Below are 15,143 nucleotides of genomic sequence, written 5' to 3'. Positions count from 1 at the left end.
GGTTTTTGCACCAACCATTTTCAAGGGGAGACAAAAGCTTCTCCTTTGTCAACACCATTGCAGTAAGTTCCCTTTGTGGCGTGGTGTGTAGCATAGCAAGAATTCAGCGTCATTTCCCCTCTCTTGGGTGTAGTTTTCTGACAGGTTGTGTCATAAAACCGGAAGTGGAATATTGACAGTTTGGACATCAGTTATGCCTTTCTCTTGGGATTTTCCACTTTATCCTTACAACAGCCCTGTGGTGTAGGGCAGTGTTAAAAATTACCCAGGTGCCAGGCACATTTTGCAACTGGCGCAGGTCTATCAGATGTCAAGGATATAAACAACTACCTGACTTTTAGAAGACATCTGAAGGCAGCTCTGTTTAGGGAAGTTTTTAATATATATATATATATTGTGTGTTTTTCATATTCTGTTGGGAACCAACCAGAGCGGCTGGGGAAACCCAGCCAGATGGATGGGGTATAGATAATACATGGTTGTTGTTTGTTGTTACTACATGAGATCTCTGGATCTCTGGGGAAAGCAAAATGTCCCTTAGAGAAGGATCTGCAATATTTTCCTTGAAGCTTGAATTTGTTTTATTCTAGATGCTTTTATATGTTTTAATGCAGGCTTCCTCAAACTCAGCCCCTCCAGGTGTTTTTGGCCTACAACTCCCATGATCCCTAGCTAGCAGGACCAGTGGTCAGGGATGATGGGAATAGTAGTCTCACAACATCTGGAGGGCCGAGGTTGAGGAAGCCTGTGTTTTAATGTGTTGCCAACCACTTTGAGGTTTGTTCTTTAAAATATAAAGCGGCACAGAAATGAAATTAATAATAATAACAGCAGCAGCAGCAGCAAGCTTCAGTGGTTAAAAATGGCACCCAGACATTCCATTGTGGCGACAATGAACTAGGTTTAAGGTGCCACTTGGCGATTAGATAATAATTATAGTGTTTCTTAACACTGGACTGTAAAGTCAGCCGGTGAGTTTCATGGCCAAGTGAGCTAGGTTAAGAGCTTTGAGGATTTAAAGAAGAAAAGACTAGGGGCACATATATATTGATCCATTCCGACCATTCATAACGTAAGAATATTCTTCACAATGGTGAGCAGGGCAGCCGGTTGGGGTAAGTGAAGACAAGCGGCGACGATTAACTATAACGTCGTCGTTCATCACTCCTGCTCAGGCTGCTCAGAAAAAGCATTTTGGTTCCTGAAATTCATTCCGATTGTGCGGACAAAGCAGAACGGATAGAATTCCACAGGATGGGGTATTAGTGCGTGGAAAGAGTCCAGATCCAAGGATTCCCAAGCATTCACCTCCAGATGGTGCCAATGTCAGGCTCCATCCTGGCACCCAGGCATCTTTGCTTGGTTGTAAGTGGTCCATAAAAAGGTAAAGGGACCCCTGACCATTAGGTCCAGTCGTGTCCAACTCTGGGGTTGCGGCGCTCATCTCACTTTATTGGCCGAGGGAGCTGGCGTACAGCTTCCGGGTCATGTAGCCAGCATGAGTAAGCCACTTCTGGTGAACCAGAGCAGCGCATGGAAACGCCGTTTACCTTCCCGCTGGAGCGGTACCCATTTATCTACTTGCACTTTGACGTGCTTTCTATCTGCTAGGTTGGCAGGAGCTGGGGCCGAGCAACGGGAGCTCACCCCGTTGCGGGGATTCGAAACGCCGACCTTCTGATCGGCAAGCCCTAGGCTCTGTGGTTTAACCCACAGCGCCACCCGTGTCCCTAAGTGGTCCATAGGCAGGTGCAAAATGCTCCTGGCTAATCTCAAACACTGCCTAGGAGGGAATGGAAGCTGCGCTGGTGCCTGCGGGTAGCATGTTGGTGACCCCTGTGCTAAAGGAGCAGGAACCATTGGGGAACAGGTGAGCCTGAGTTCTGAGTTTCAGAAGCAACAGGTGCAATATTCATGCAGTTAGGTACTTGCGCAAATGTAAACCAGGTAAATGTAGCAGCAGCAGCAGCAGCTGTTTGCGTTGCATTTTGCCACCCCATGCAAACAGCTGCAGGAGGGGGGCCACCTAGATTAAGACTGTGGCAGCTCCGAAGGGTGAAAGCCCACCCTTCTACGTAGATTTGTAGTGCGTGTGCCACCGCTGCTATTTTCTTACAAAGGAATACGGCCATTAGCATTTGCATGAGTAACGTTGCTGCTCTGGCTAGGAGGAAAGGGCAGGAACTTGTGGGCTGCAGATTGTACAAGGCTTGGGCTTTTGGTAGACCTGCGATTCTTTTAAGGTCTTAACCTCTCAGGCGTTGGGTGCCCTGAAAGTATTCAGGGTTCCTTTAGTCAATTAATGTATCAGAGATGGCAATCCATTTTGCTTTCCATGCTGCTCTTGAGCCAAATGAAGCTATTCATGCAGAGATGAAAGCCCAGAGCATCCAAATGGCAGCAATACAGACACATTGGCAGAAACAGAAGCCACTGGGGGGCGGGGAAAGCAAAAATAAAACCTCGATTGCTTTGTGTGGGAGGTGAAGAGGGGAGGTCACAGTTTGCATGGCGAGACCCTGTGGGTGACGCATTCCCCCACCCTAGTCCTGAAGGACTGTGCTGCGAAACCACTCATATATTTACTAAGGTAATGTTGCCTTAACTGGGCAAAAGGCCTGCGAATGAAATAAATGATAAGGCAACTGCAAGGATTATGTCTGTAAAAATGCTTTGTAATGTAGGACAGCTGGGAGATGCGTTCAGATTAAACGCTGCTGAGCCGTGAATTTCACTGAGGGACCTTGGGCCAACATCTCTTCGCTTATCCTTCCTCGCAGGGTTGTTGTGAGGACAGATGGAGGGGCTTCGTGAAGTACTTGATGGGGCACCCGTGAGATTAATTCTACAAAATTGCTTTTCCCTTCAAACCTTTTGCCTGCCGTTATTTACTGAGAAGACTCCTTTTTTTCCTGAATGCACAGGAAGCTGTCGCCTGCGCAGTCAGGTCTTTAGCCCATGTAGCTCAGTAATGTCCATACGGACCGGTAGTGACTCTCCGGGGTTTGGGGCAAGGGTGTTTCTCAGCCCTACCGAGCGATGCCAGGGATGGAACCGGGGACCTTTTCTTTCGCACGTGCTCTGCTGCTGAGCTGCAACCCTTCCCCGAAGCACAGCTTACACCGAAGGAGGAGGAAACGGCGACAGGAAAGTAGTAGTGTAGACAAAACAACTCTGCCAAGGTCAAAATGAGCTCACATCTAGCTGGGTATCTCTCGGGTTTTTCTTGATAACTGCGGTGCCAAAGAACTGAGAACAGCAAAGGGGTCCAGTGATGAAGTCAGATTTACTCCAAAGGGCCCTTTAATGTAACTCTTTCCTCCTGTGGTTTCCAGCAACAGAGGCAAAGAATCCAAGACATTGGATTCTTATCTCATTATACATAACAAAGCTATCTTTAGCCATCTCACCCCTTGCCTTTCCCTGCAAGACTAATTACAGCCATTAAGAGTCGTCAACAGGTTTTCCACACCTATCAGCTGATCACCCATTCCCACCACCCTTCTGAGCAATACCCCTCCCCACTCCCTCACTATATTTAAGGATCTGGTGACTTCTGTTTCAGTGTATCTGAAGAAGTGTGCATGCACACGAAAGCTCATACCAGGAACAAACTCAGTTGGTCTCTAAGGTGCTACCAGAAAGAATTTTCGATTTTGTTTTGACTATGGCAGACCAACACGGCTACCCACCTGTAACTGCCCACCGTGAGAGAAGAAAAGGCTAACTCTACACAAATTTGGAGTGGAGACGGTTGGATAGCGCTCTTTCTGGCAACTCCTGCAGCCAAGCTGGTGCCAAACGAGTTGCTCTGCTTTCCTTTGGACCACATTGGCGAGGCGAGGAGGGAGTCTTGTTGTCTGGGCAGCCCGGGACCTCCAGGCACACTGCCCAGGCTTGCGCCCCAGAGAGGTCACTTTGGTGCTGACCTCACCCCAGGAGGTACACTCCATTGTCTCTCGAGACAGACGAATGCCAACAGCTGGTAGCAAAACTGGAATACATCCATACTATTATCCAAGTGTGGGAATACACTTCGTGGGTGCGCTTGCACCTACGGTCATTTATATCTGTTTATTATCATTTATGCACTATTTGATGTATACCTCCACGTTAAAGTGAAAGTGAAAGGAGGATCCAGTAGGCGACTTGCCGCTGAGATCCCTCTGCTGGGACTTTTTGGCTCCAAGTTTAAATTGTTTAATGGTCAGTTAATCTGCTTCCCGCCCTTTTCAAGGGCAGCAACAGTGTTCTGATTGGTAAAAGTATTGATCATGACGTTGTTTGTGTTTGTCAATAAAAGGTTGCGGCTCCCCGTGCTGGGCAGATTATCAGGACAGAACGCGGGAAAGATAGGACAGAAAGGTGTAAGACGAGATAAGATAACAGCTAGCTAGCGTGTAAAGACGGCTTTAGAGCGGACAAGCCCAGAGAGAAGGTTGCGTGGCAAGGTACAGAGAGAAGAAACAGTCCACGCGGGTCAGCCTAAGCCATCTTAAAAGAAACCATGGTCGTTTGTCTTTATTTCATTTTAGTTTAAATTTTACCGTTTACCAGTTTATTATTTGGCCGCAGTTTTGGCCACCTTTATTTTGGCGCTTTACTTTTGGGAACAACTTAGGAGGTCGCAAGCGTTTGCAGATTCATCTACGAGGCATCCATTCATCCCATCAACTCACTCATCCTTCAGATTCAGCCTGGCGGACATCCTTCTTCACGGCGCGGTGTGAGCTGGCCTCCGGAATTACCGGCCGTCCCGTCCGCAGGCTTGGCCGGTGCCCGTGCAAGGACGCACGTGAGGCGCTGGCCACAGATCCCCCAGCAACTGGTATCCTGCGTGCAGTTGACCTTGTCCTGCGCGCGGGAAGCTCCAGCAAAGAATCCCCGCACCCAAGACAGGAAAATGCCCATCTTACTATTTTTTTTTAAAACAACAAGATAGTCCCCCAAAGTTTCCATTTAAGGGACTTGATCCAGCCTTGATCGTTTTGGTTGCCCACTTTTGAGATATATACTACAATGCTCGTCGTCCCAGACCATTGGGCATGCTGACCGGGGTGGAGGCTGATGAGAGTCGGAGCCCAGTGACACCTGGAGGGCCACAGGCCACCCACACCTGGTTTAGAAATGTCAAGCTCAGCTCCTTGAATTGAGCCACGCATCTGGTAAGCTGCACAGTCTCGTTTCCGGACGCCGTTGGATGGGTTTCATCATCGCAACCTAGTTGTAGCTTCTGCAAACTGGCTGTACATGGAGATTAAGGGATGAGGGGACCAAGGCTTGGGCTTGAGGGCATCTTGGAAGTTCATGGCTGGGGTGAAATTTGAACTTGGGGGGGGGGTGTCCATGCCCCTTCAGTTAGCATCTCTGCTTGCAACAGCTTTCTCATTAAGTGCAGAAAAGCTCCAGAAGGCAGCCCAGGCCCCAATGGGACTACTTTCCTAATGCCATATATGTCGGAGACAAGAGCGAACTTACAGAGATCAAAGAGACTGACTAATCAAACCTTGGGAGGTATCAGAAAATAAAATGAAACGAAATAATGCTGAGCCTGTCAGCTGCTTCTGCATAGTAGGTTTGCTTCCTTTCTTTCTAGAACAGGTTGCGTTTCCTCACTTTTAAGATCTTGCAATCATAAAGCTCAATTTCTCTCTCTGTCTTTTATAACAGCCAGTAATGTTTATAATGTAGTGGTTAAGAGCGGTAGACTTGTAATCTGGTGAACTGGGTTCGTGTCTCCGCTCCTCCACATGCTGCTGCTGGGTGACCTTGGGCTAGTCACACTTCTCTGAAGTCTCTCAGCCCCACTCACCTCACAGAGTGTTTGTTGTGGGGGAGGAAGGCAAAGGAGAATGTTAGCTGCTTTGAGACTCCTTCGGGTAGTGATAAAGCGGGATATCAAATCCAAACTCTTCTTCTTATAACAGTCAACAAGTTTCCTCTGTTCCCTTTTACTTATGCATTGGGGACAATGGGTGGGTCCCCATTAACCACTCTCCAGGCACAACAATACGCCAAATTTGCAACTGCTCTGTAGAAAACATGGATCAGCCTCCCTCATGCGCACACATTATATCGTCCTTATACTGTGTTTATTTTTGCGGTGCTCCTGGTTGCTGTTCCTTTAGCCAGTGGTACGAAGCCTGTGGCCCTCCAGATATTATTGTACTACAGTTCCCATCATGCATGGCCATTTGACATGCTGGTAGGGGCCGATGGGAATTGGAATCTAACATTTGGAGGGTCACAAGTTCCCTGCCTGCGCCTTTTAACTGCTTTTCAGTTGGAGGGTGGGTTACAGTGATGTATCGCAATTGGTGCCTGGGTCTCCTCTCTCTCCGGCCCTGTTTCCAAGTACCGTTGGTGAAATCAGGTCAGAAATACCAAATATGCAGTTTGAGCCGGGGGCATGTTTCTGATTGAAAATTGTAGAACTACAAGCCTTCTTGGTGCTGCTGCACCCAGAGAAATCACCCCGTCTGAAGATAATAAGGTTGCTGGGTCAGTGAAACTATTATCGCCTGCCACTGGTGCGATACTGCACCGGCAATTTGGGACTTGCAAGTTATTAACTGCAGGAGCTGCTTGAGATGCCAGCGGAGGGTTGCTACAGTTGGACTCCTCCATGCCAGAACTCCTGTGCTGTTATCAGTAGCAGGGCAGGTGGAAATTGAACAGGTGAAGCAATGCCCATTGCTTTTTTTTTTTTGAAGCATTTTATTAAAGATTTCTTGATTTACAAAAGTATGTGCAATGTCTCTCTCTTGTATTTTTTACATGTATCATTTTTACAAATCAGTTTCATTTGTTGAGAAAAGAAAAGGGGAAAAGAGATGGGCGGGGTGGGGAGGATGGGTGGGGGTGGGGTCAGGTGACGATGTTTCTATTTTACCTACCGTATTTTTGCTCCATAAGACGCATCTGAACATAAGACGCACCTAGTTTTTAGAGGAGGAAAGGGGGAATGCCCTGCTTTTTTGAGGATCAGCTGAAAGTGGTGCAGCTTTTTTTTTTTGCAAAGGGAAAAGTCCTGTTTTTATGGGGTTCAGCTCATAGTTCTGCAGCTTCTAGTCCTACAGCCATTTCTACAGTTTCCAGACAGATAATCTAATCAGCCAGTCACATGTCGCTGGGGAAACAAACAGCCTCTGCATTCAACAATGGAGGCCTGGTCAAGGGGGCGGGGCTGGAAAGGAAGCCTTATCTCTCCCCCCCCCCATCACTTGCTGAACAGCTGTTCAGCGGCTTCCTTTCAACACCCCCTTCTCTGTTTGTAAAAGAAAAAGCTCGATCTGCTTTTGGCCTCTAGGCAATTCGGCTCCAGGGGCCATGCATTCGCTCCATAAGACGCACAGACATTTCCCCTTACTTCTCAGGAGGAAAAAGGTGTGTCTTATGGAGTGAAAAATACGGTTATATATGTAGGGTTTGATGTCAGCATTGTTTGTGCAGGTTCTGTGCTGTTTGCTTGTGTTCCTTTGGTAGTGAGAGAGGTTTGGGTTGGCCTAGGGTGTGGTTGTTCGTTTGTGATTGGCCGTGGTAGTCTTTGTTTTCATGTGTGAGTGTGGTGGGTGGTTGTTTTGGATCAGGTTAGCCAGATTGATTCGTATGCTGTCGGTAGATTTTTGTCATTGTCTTGTTGGGCTGTGTGTGTGATAAAGGGGAGCCATACCGGGGTGAAGGTGTCTTCTTCTATTTGTCCCTGTGTCAGTTTCAGCTTATTGGTTAATTTTTCTAGTAAGGCTGTTTCCCATACTATTTGGTACCATTGGTCCATGCTTACTCCTGACAGGTCTCTCCAGTGTCTGGTTATGATGTTTCTGGTTGCTGAAAGTAGGTGGGTTGTGAGTTCTTTGTGGTGTAAATGGGGATTATTGTCTTGGAAGATGTTTAGTAAGGCCCATTCTGGGGTGATTTCTAATACTTGCTTGGTTATTTTACATTATTTCTCATATGGTTGGTGTCCAGAATAGTTGGATTTTGGGGCACTCCCACCACATGTGGAGGTATGTGCCTGTGGAGGTGCACCCTCTATAGCATTTTGGTGAGGTTCCTGGACGTATTAGCGCTAACTTTCTTGGTGTTAGGTACCACCTGTAGGTGAGTTTCAGAGTGAGTTCTTTTCTTTTCCTTGATACGGATTTAAAGCGGGGTTTAGACCACATTCTGGTCCATTGGGTGGGGTTGATCTCATATCCTATGTCATCCTCCCATTGTTTTTTGATTGCGTCTAGGGAGCTCGTGGGATTTTTGAGTAGTATTTTGTATATTGCGGATACCATCCCTCTGCCGTGTCCCTTTGCCGTTAGGAGGAGGTTTTCGAAGGTTGTCAGGGGCCTAGTTGCTGCTGATTTTACTGCTGGATTGTTTAAGAGGGCATGTAATTGGTGTTGTGCTATCCAGGGCATTTGGGTGTCTTCTAGTTTGTCCCGTATTTCTTGTGTTGACAAAGGTTTGTTACTTTTATAAAAGTCTATTAGGTGACATAAGCCTTTGGTTTGCCAGGTTAGCAATGCCCATTGCTGTATATCCAGCCTGGCAGAAGACATCACCTGTTTGATTTTCTGCCAAGCTCACCTGTCAAAGAAACAGCAGGGGAGTGGCATTCCCAAATCAGCCAATGATGCCCTGATTTATTATGTATTCTTGAGATTTATTGTTCACCAAAAGGTCCAAGGGTGGGCGACGAAGTATCAAAATACAAATAAAGCCACAATAAAATCACGAGACGTAATAAAAACAGTGTGGCCCCAACAGATGGAGATAACTGAACTTATACATAGACGAGGCAGCGAAGTAAGTACAGTGGTAAAGGTAAAGGGACCCCTGACCATCAGGTCCAGTCGTGTCCGACACTGGGGTTGCTGCGCTCATCTCGCTCTATAGGCCGAGAGAGCCGATGTTTGTCCGCAGACAGCTTCCGGGTCATGTGGCCAGCATGACAAACCCGCTTCTGACGAACCAGAGCAGCGCACGGTAACGCCGTTTACTTTCCCGCTGGAGCGCTCCCTATTCATCTACTTGCACTTTGACGTGCTTTCGAACCTCCGACCTTCTGATCAGCAAGCCCTAGACTCTGTGGTTTAACCCACAGCGCCACCTGGGTCAGTGTACAGTGGGTACAGTGGTACCTCAGGTTAAGAACTTAATTCATTCTGGAGGTCCGTTCTTAACCTGAAACTGTTCTTAACCTGAAGCACCACTTTAGCTAATGGGGCCTCCCACTGCCGCTGTGACGCCAGAGCACAATTTCTCTTCTTATCCTGAAGCAAAGTTCTTAACCAGAAGTGTTATTTCTGGGTTAGCCGAGTATGTAACCCGAAGCGTATGTAACCTGAGGTACCACTGTACTGTTACTTATTCAGAGCCATCCTCTCATGTAGTGCTTTTATAGCAGAATGGGAAACTCGTGACCCACTAACCAGCATGGCCGAAGGTCAGGGATGATGGGAGTCCAATAACATCCAGAGGGCCACCCTATCCCTGGGCTAAAACCAGAAGCTGCTTGATACCACACTCAACATGCAGATGTGTGGAATAGTGCCCTGGTGCCATTTTATTAAATGAGAAGCTGTTTGAGAGAGGAGAAGTCTGTTTTAAGTGAAGAGAAGTAGCAGGGCAAATGTCTTTGCTTCCTTTGCAAGGAAAAGGCAAGGGTGAGAAATAGCATCGCCCCACCTCACGACGTGTATTTTTTTCCCAACTGGGCAAGCCTGTGGCTACTACTGGCACCAATAGCTGTTCAGTTGTGAATCCAGTGCTTGTGCTTGGATTCAGACAACCAAAGACCCCTCTAACCTGGAGTTGGCCCTAGGGAAGGGATCTAGCTTTCACCTATCTTCCCTGATGTGTGTGTCCCGCCACCCCGTTTTCTATGTGTGAGGGTTCCATCACCCCAAAGCATCCAGCCTTTAGCCCCAGTTCACCTCCTCAGTGAGGACTAGACCCTTGTTGGGGTCAGTTTTGTGACTCGCAGGTGGCAAAAGGCGCAATGCATCTTCAAGCAGATGGGCAGCTGCCCAGAAGAAGCAAGCGAGGGGTCTAGCTGGGGAGGTCCGCCTGGCATGCCAATATCCTCAGAGAGTGAAGGTTTTTTGTTCTGTTTTTCCATGTTACCTCCTTTTCCAAAGCTAAACCAATCATCGCTAGCACTTCTCCTTGGAACATGCCACCCACAAATGAGGCTCGTGGCTGGAAGATGCCGGCAACCCAGGAGACTCTGCGCCAGCTTTTGCCATGTGCTCTCTGCATGCACGTGTGCGCTCTCCAAGCCGTTTGAAAAGAGGGAAAATTGAAGCTATAAATGCAAGATATAGATACAAAGATTTACCCACATGCACAGTTTTAATTCTATTAATGTTTCAATTGATTTTTTAAAAATGATTTTTTTGAAAAGATATATATATTAGCTGTTCTTTAGGCAGCGCATAAAGAAGGCTGATCGCCGAAGAATTGATGCTTTTGAATTATGGTGCTGGAGGAGACTCTTGAGAGTCCCATGGACTGCAAGAAGATCAAACCTATCCATTCTTAAAGAAATCAGCCCTGAGTGCTCACTATAAGGACAGATCCTGAAGTTGAGGCTCCAGTACTTTGGCCACCTCATGAGAAGAGAAGACTCCCTGGAAAAGACCCTGATGTTGGGAAAGATGGAGGGCACAAGGAGAAGGGGACGACAGAGGATGAGATGGTTGGACAGTATTCTCAAAGCTACTAACATGAGTTTGGCCAAACTGCAAGAGGCAGTGAAGGATAGGCGTGCTCTGGTCCATGGGGTCACGAAGAGTCGGACACGACTGAACGACTGAACAACAACAACAAGGCATATGAAATATTATTAATTTTAACCATATCGTTCAAATCCTCTCCGTTTTAATCAGGTGTTGGGGTGTGTGTGTGGAAAGCCCCACGCGATTCCCTCCCGAAATCATCCCGAGGTTTAACCGCTTTCAAGAGAAAACGGATTAGAGGGTCTAATCCCGCCCGCCCGAGCCGAGAAACATAAAGATCACCTGCGGGCGCGTTTCTTTTTTATGTTTTAGGTTGCCGCGCCGAGCGAGCATGCGTAGTAGCGTCGGCCGCCGCCGGCGACCCGTTGCCGCCGCCGTCGCCGCCTCCACAGCGAGCCGCTCTGCCTAGCCCGGTACATCCGGGTCACTGCGCGGAGTGGGCGGGGGGGGCGCGCGCACGCGCGTGACGCACGCCCGGCGGCGGTTGTCGTCTCCTCAGCCGCCTCCTCAGCCTGGTCCCTGCGGGCGCTGCCGCTGCTGCCGCCGCCCCACATCGGTCCCTCCCCTCAGCTTCGGGGGAGGGGGGCAGCGCGGTGAGTACTATCCGTTAAACATGGGGAGGGGGGGGGAGGAAAGGGGGGGAAGACCCTTCCCTCACAACCGCCCCCCCACCGCGCGCGCTACCAACCGCCCCCCCTCAGTGTGTGTGAGCTGCGCTCGCTCCTGATTGGCTCTCTTCTCAGGGAACGCCCCCTCGGCACATGGACTGGCCCCGCCCACTTCGGCTCCCCCGCCTTCTCTCCCTGCGCCGATCGCGCGCCTCTTCCTCTGTCTCCATGGAAACCGCCTCGTCCCTCTCCCTCCCTCTCGCTTTCCACGTGGGTCTGTTTCGGATTTCTTTTCTTTTTTTCCGCCTCGTGGCTCCGCTCCTCTTCCTTTTCCTCCCCCCTCCTCCAATCCCTGATTTTCTCCTACGCGCTTTCTGCGATACTACATCCCTTTGGGGGTGGGGTGGGGTGGCATTTCTCAAGCGTACTTGTTCATAGGTTTCCCCTTCTAATGGAGGATACTGGAATAAGTTAGTAGAACCTCTGCAGAAGAAAGAGAAGTGTGGAAGCCCAGCCTTCTCCCCGATGGCTTTTTGAAAAAATGATTGTTAACTAGGTTTGTGACAGAGGATCTGAAAGATAAAGGAGGCAAGTGCATAACTGGAAGGTGACATCCAATGCTCTTTTTAAAATGTGGGGTTTTTTTTGGGGGGGTTATTGGGTTGCTTTCGTTTTCGTTTTGATTATGTATTTAGTGTTTCTGTATTGTGATTTTCTCCTGTGAACCGCCCAGAGACCTGCAGGTATTGGGCAGTATACAAATCTATAATCATAATAATAATACTGTAATGATAATAACAGCCTGCCCATTCCCTAACTTTTGACAGCAGAACCCTTCCTCCTAGTCCTTTTACTTTGATTTAGGATAACTACATAGTTTCCCCACCCCCAGTCTCATTTTCCTATGGTTCCTATACACTCCCTCCTCCTCCATATCAATTCTCCTCCTCTCCTCATGTTCCTGTTTTCCTGTTACTACAGTATTAGGATGTAACCACCTATCAGTTTACTAGCAAATAAGTCCCATTGAATAAATTGGAGACTACTTCAAAATAGACATGCTTTGACTGCATGCTCCCTCCAGCTAGATCTGACCCCATTTTCCCTCTCTGCACAACAATTTCTTACTTCCCTCTTCAACCCCACACATTCCTTTGCATAGATTAAGGCTACAGTATGTACTTTTCCCTCCCAAAATTCCAAGTTGTTTCTCCTTCTTTCCCTGTCTCTTGTAGTTGTGTGACCTGTCTGTATTTCATTTGATTCCCTCCCTTCCTTCAATAACCGTAGGTGGATCTGACTTTCAACCCCTCTCCTTGTACCCTGCCACACCTGTCATTAAGATAAATAAGCCAGAAATGATAAAGCATTTTGCATACTGGAATGTGTTGTTAGAAATCAATGGTCCCAATACATCTGTCTTCACCCCAGTACTGTACTTTAACCCCAGTTTAATGCCAGCAGTCTGCTTGCTCAGTGTTGTTAAGAATCTAGGACTCTGAAATGCCTCACCTTGTGCCCTCTATTAATTGCCACATGATTTTATGACTACTAGCTTAGAAGGCTATTAAAGAAGAAGATTAGATAGCTTTACCAGTAGCTATTAGGGGTTGTATAATTCTGTCAGAGGATGAGTGCAAACAGGGAGTGGCTGTTTCCACATCCTCGGGAGAGGCAGCTGGCTAGCTAGTATTATTGAGAGTGGTAGACTTGGTAGACTTCTTGTCTGATCCAGAAAGGATATTCCTATAGGCACTACATGTATAATAAAAGTAATGCACTAATTATATTGTAAAGAGAGCTCAGAAAAACCTGGGTGCACAGCTTGAGCGCATAGAAGTATCTAAAAATTGAATGTCAGTAATAATGATCCCCCCATGTAGTTGTTGTTGTTTAGTCGTGTCCGATTCTTCGCGACCCCATGGACCAGAGCGTGCCAGGCACTCCTGTCTTCCACTGCCTCCCGCAATTTGGTCAAACTCCATGTTAGTAGCCCCCATGTAGTACAAGCATCTAATTTTCTATTACTGTTTTATATGATGCCTTAAAAAAAATTCAAGTTGTCACTTACATCTAGACTTCTGTAATGCTTTCTGGGTCTGCCTGCTATCTCTGTTAAGCTTTTCTGTTGTTTTGTCTAGAGAGGCCTTTCTTGAAACTTAACTCTTTCCCATCCACTTAGGATTCTGTGTCTCCTACCTGTGGCTTCTGAATTCATTCTCTTCTTTTGGTGCCTACTTCCCACAAACAGAATTGAATAAATGCATTGCTTTCTTCCTATATGAACTACTGTACTTCAGTTTTCTAATTACTTTTTGCTCTTTTCATTTCAACCTCTTGTTGAACCTCTTCTTCAACTCTGAAGAAATCTTGCACAAAAAAGAATAAATATATGAATAACTGTCTTGATAACAGAAAAGTCCAGATTTCCTTTTACCAACAGTGAAGAGCTAATACGAATTCATTACTTCTGTACTGTTTTGAAAGAAGCTAATAAGATATGTGAAGCCACAGGACAGAGAGGATCTGAACGTCATGCAATCAGCCTCCTGCCCTTGAAAGGGTTTTCCATATCTTAAACCCATGACAGATTAACTTTCATCATTTTAAGACTGCTAGGAGTCCAAGCTTTGCAAGGAAGGGTTGGGTTCCAAGTGTCAAAATAGATGGCCCAAAAGAAGTAGACTCCCCCCATCCCATTTATTCTGATATACAAAGGTAATGTTTACTCAGCACAGGCAGTCAGACAAGTGGCTTTTTTCAAACCTGAATCCTTCTTCTTAACTTCATGTGATTGTTACATGAAGCTGGTGAGACCTGGGCAGAGGGCCTTCTTCAGTTGCAAAACCCTGCATATGTCAGCATATTATCTGATTGGTTTTAATTGTGGTGTATTCTTTCTTACCAATTTTTAATTTTCTTAGGAGTTGTGGATAGGTGGCATACACAGAATATTAAAAAGTTGCTCTTAACACAAAAACACAACTTTGTAACAGTAAGCCTTCCTAGGAGTGGTTTTCCTATGTCTTGACGAGTGCAACAGCTCTACAGACCACCTGATCAGACAGTCCATAGTGCTTTGGGAGAAGTACCGGTATTTAGTTCTCCTGTTGCTTTTTGATGTGTACTAGAGGTAGCTGTTAATTTTGTGTTCTGTATGTGATCTCTGTCCAGACAGCAGGAGAGGATAAAGTGAGGCAAGGGGTGGTGAACTGGTAGGAGGGAAACTTTGCAGACATAGTAAGAATAGTTATTTGAAGGTAGAAAAGCCAGTGTGTTGCCAGATGCAGGAAGAGAACATAGCTCAAAGGCAGGTGTGAGAGGATAGGACACAGTATGGGGGCTAATTGGTTGGCGAGGTGGAGAAAGTGAATTAGGCAGAGGTGAAGATTTGGAGATCTAGAAGTTTGAAGTTTTACAAGAAGACCAATGGAGAACTAGCATGGGTATTAAAACAGGTACCCATTACTAGTTAAAACGAACTCTTCTGCAGTTCTTTCAGCTTACATTGATATGTTAATTTGTTGTATTTCCCGATGAACTCAACTTCCTATCACAAAGTTGTGCTAGTGTCATGAAGTCATTGAATCACAAATGGCTATTTACAAGACTTTTCTACACCAAAATAATCTTTTCTAGCACAAAAATAATGAGTTGTCCACTTCTGTTCAAAGACATTTAATAGAGGGTTTCTAAAAACCTGGCTTTAATATTTTAATTCTATATGCAAACTCCTGGTGCCATGCTGTTCTCCTCTCTGACTGTCCCACCCTCCCTTTGGTCTTGTCCTCTTTGTATTGGTTTG

At 46.7% G+C, this 15,143-nt stretch overlaps 1 protein-coding gene across 3 annotated transcripts in view; it reads left to right on the top strand.

Moving 5' to 3' along the window:
* Positions 1 to 11,165: 11,165 nt before the first annotated feature.
* The window catches only part of CYRIB (CYFIP related Rac1 interactor B), a 46,174-nt gene continuing 42,196 nt past the window's right edge, over positions 11,166 to 15,143 (top strand). Inside the window, exon 1 of one of the 3 annotated variants that reach the window (XM_033155859.1) lies at positions 11,166 to 11,323. The gene's annotated coding sequence lies outside the window, so the exon portion shown is untranslated. The remainder of the gene's footprint in view (positions 11,324 to 15,143) is intronic. The other 2 variants (XM_033155858.1, XM_033155857.1) reach the window with 2 other exon arrangements.

Source organism: Lacerta agilis, chromosome 7, assembly GCF_009819535.1.
Source record: "Lacerta agilis isolate rLacAgi1 chromosome 7, rLacAgi1.pri, whole genome shotgun sequence".
Taxonomy (NCBI): domain Eukaryota; kingdom Metazoa; phylum Chordata; class Lepidosauria; order Squamata; family Lacertidae; genus Lacerta; species Lacerta agilis.
This window is presented reverse-complemented; position numbering and strand designations above follow the sequence as displayed.